Here is a 2,543-nt window from a genome sequence, read left to right on the forward strand (position 1 = left end):
CTCTACAACTTTGTTCTTTAATTCAATTCATAATTTCCGCTAACTTTAGTAACGATTTCTTCTCTATTATTTTCAGTAATTTAATTCCTTTAATTCATCATGTCTTGTTTATTTGTTTTGATTAGTTTAGATTTAATTATGTGTGAGTAGTTTTCTTTCTAGGGTTTGCGGGGATCCATAAATAATATGAAGGGGTAATTTATTATTGTTGATTGTCAATGCTTGATTAATTTCCTATTGATTGTTTTAATGCTATGCAATTAGATTAGGCCTGGTTTAATTGTATGAGTTAAGCAATATTGATTCGAGATTCGAAAGATGAGAATTGATGTTTAGGCTTAGTATCAATAGGCAGGTTAATTTAAATGGTTAAGTCAAGATTCGAGAGATGCGATTTAATACCGGTAGATTAACTCTGTTATTATAATACGTAGAGAAAGCCCTTTATGATCTAATTAATTGATGCATTGATGATTGATTGTTACGTTTTACCCTAGAGTATTATTTATTGGTGAACCTATGCCCTAGATCTTTTATTCATTGATTCTCCCTATTCTTAATCTTTGTAGTTTAGTTTCCCTTAATAAAAACTATTTAGTTACTTAATAATTTAGATTACTTTTAATTAATTAGGAATAAATTGATTTGTTTCCTTGTGGTTCGACCCTACTTCCCTATCTACTTTAGTTAGAGGAATTAGGTAATTCTTTTGATTAGGAGATACGACTTTATCCTGTCAAAATTTGGCGTCGTTGCCGGGGAAACGATTTTATTTTTATTTCTGATTGTTTTTGTAGTCTAGATTATTTTCTCCAGTCTCAGAGAATGCAAGTTCTTTGAGACAAATTTCTCATATTTGTTTGTTAGTTCCGTGTTTATGCCAAGGGGTTCTAGATTAGGTTGCATTCCATTCGATCCTAAAATCGAACGATCTTTTCATAGACAGAAGAACCTTTACAGACAAGTATGAGACACTTCTGAATGTAATCCACCTTTGGAACCCTAATCTAATTCTAGCGATTCGGAAGTTTCTCCAGAACCTGAATCAGAGATGAATCCACCACCACCTCCACCTCGCAAGCTCAGCGATTATTCACAGCCGTCCCTGACGGATTTTCCACATCTTACTCCTACTCCGGCTCTTGATGGAGTGAAATTCGAGATCAAGCCCCAATTTATAACGATGATTGCAAGAAAGCAATTCAGTGGAGCTAAGGGTGAAGATCCTAATCTTCACATTGCAGATTTCTGTCTATATTGCAATACCATTAGGCAAGCTGGGGTCACGCAAGACCAAATCAGGGATATTCTTTTTCCCTTTTCTTTATGTGGAAAAGCTAAATTGTGGTTTAATGGTATGAATAGAACTGCACTTGGTATTACTGACTGGGAAACTCTTGCTTTAAATTTTTATAATAAATATTACCCTGCAGAAAGAACAACTTTACTAAGGAGTGCAATTCAAAACTTTGCCCAAGAGCCAGATGAAACTCTATATGAGGCTTGGGAAAGGTTCAAGGATCTACAGAGAGAGTGCCCCCACCATAATTTAGCATAATGACAGTTGATTCAAGCTTTCTATAATGGGCTTGGAAACACATCTAGAACAATTCTAGATTCTGCAGCTAGTGGGAGGTTTATGAATCTTAATGTTGATAATGCAGGTCAAGTTATCGAAGATATGACAATTCATAATTCCCAATATGGGAATCCTAGAGGATTTGCTAACAAAGGAAAACATAATGTTGATTCCATATCCTTTTTACAGGCTTAGTTATCATCTATTTGCCAAAAACTAGATAATCTTACTGCTATTCCTAATTCTGTAGCTAATGTTTCTGCTGTCAATAATACTAATGAAGCTTTTTGTGAAAATTGTGGAATTGTAGGACATTGGGAGCAAGATTGTAGGAGTTCCATGGAGTAAGTTAATGCCTTCCAAACCTATAGAAAAATAACCCATACTCCAACACTTATAATAATCTTGGCCTCCGGAACCATCCATATCTTTCCTACCGGAGTACCAATGTACAAAATCCTCCACCTCCACAACAACCACAACAATAACCACCACCACAGCAAAAATATTACCATCCTAAATCTGGCCAGAAAACCCAATCACAACCCTCCTCGTCTTCTGACCCTGGTTTATCGGAAATTAGAGCGATGCTATCAAGTATGCAAAAGCACATGGAGAGTAGGGATGCACAAATTGATTCGATTATAGCTCAATAATAAAATTATGGACAATCAAATTGCGCAGATTTCATCTACCTTACAAACCCATCAGCAGGGAGCCCTACCATTGCAACCAATTCACCCTACGGATCATGCTAATGTAATTACTCTAAGGAGTGGTTCACACTATGATGGGACTCCTATGCCCAAGGATGATGAACCTATTGCTAATCCTGATTCCCTTGTGCCAATTGCTAATTTTACTAACCTTGCAGGGCTACAAGAGAAAACTAATCCTTCTAATGTTTCTTTGTAGGGTAAATCTCAGGACAAGGGTGGAGATGTGCAGGGTCTAGTTATCAAAC

The 2,543-nt window shown here is 36.2% G+C and overlaps 1 non-coding gene across 1 annotated transcript; it reads right to left on the reverse strand.

The window, feature by feature from the left end:
• Window positions 1-1,444: 1,444 nt before the first annotated feature.
• Window positions 1,445-1,551, reverse strand: LOC145573525 (small nucleolar RNA R71). The gene has a single exon (XR_014097523.1). It is a non-coding gene; the product is annotated as a small nucleolar RNA R71 (small nucleolar RNA).
• Between the last annotated feature and the right edge of the window lie 992 nt (window positions 1,552-2,543).

Source organism: Chenopodium album, chromosome 12, assembly GCF_948465745.1.
Source record: "Chenopodium album chromosome 12, dcCheAlbu1.1, whole genome shotgun sequence".
NCBI classification, from domain to species: Eukaryota; Viridiplantae; Streptophyta; class Magnoliopsida; order Caryophyllales; family Amaranthaceae; genus Chenopodium; species Chenopodium album.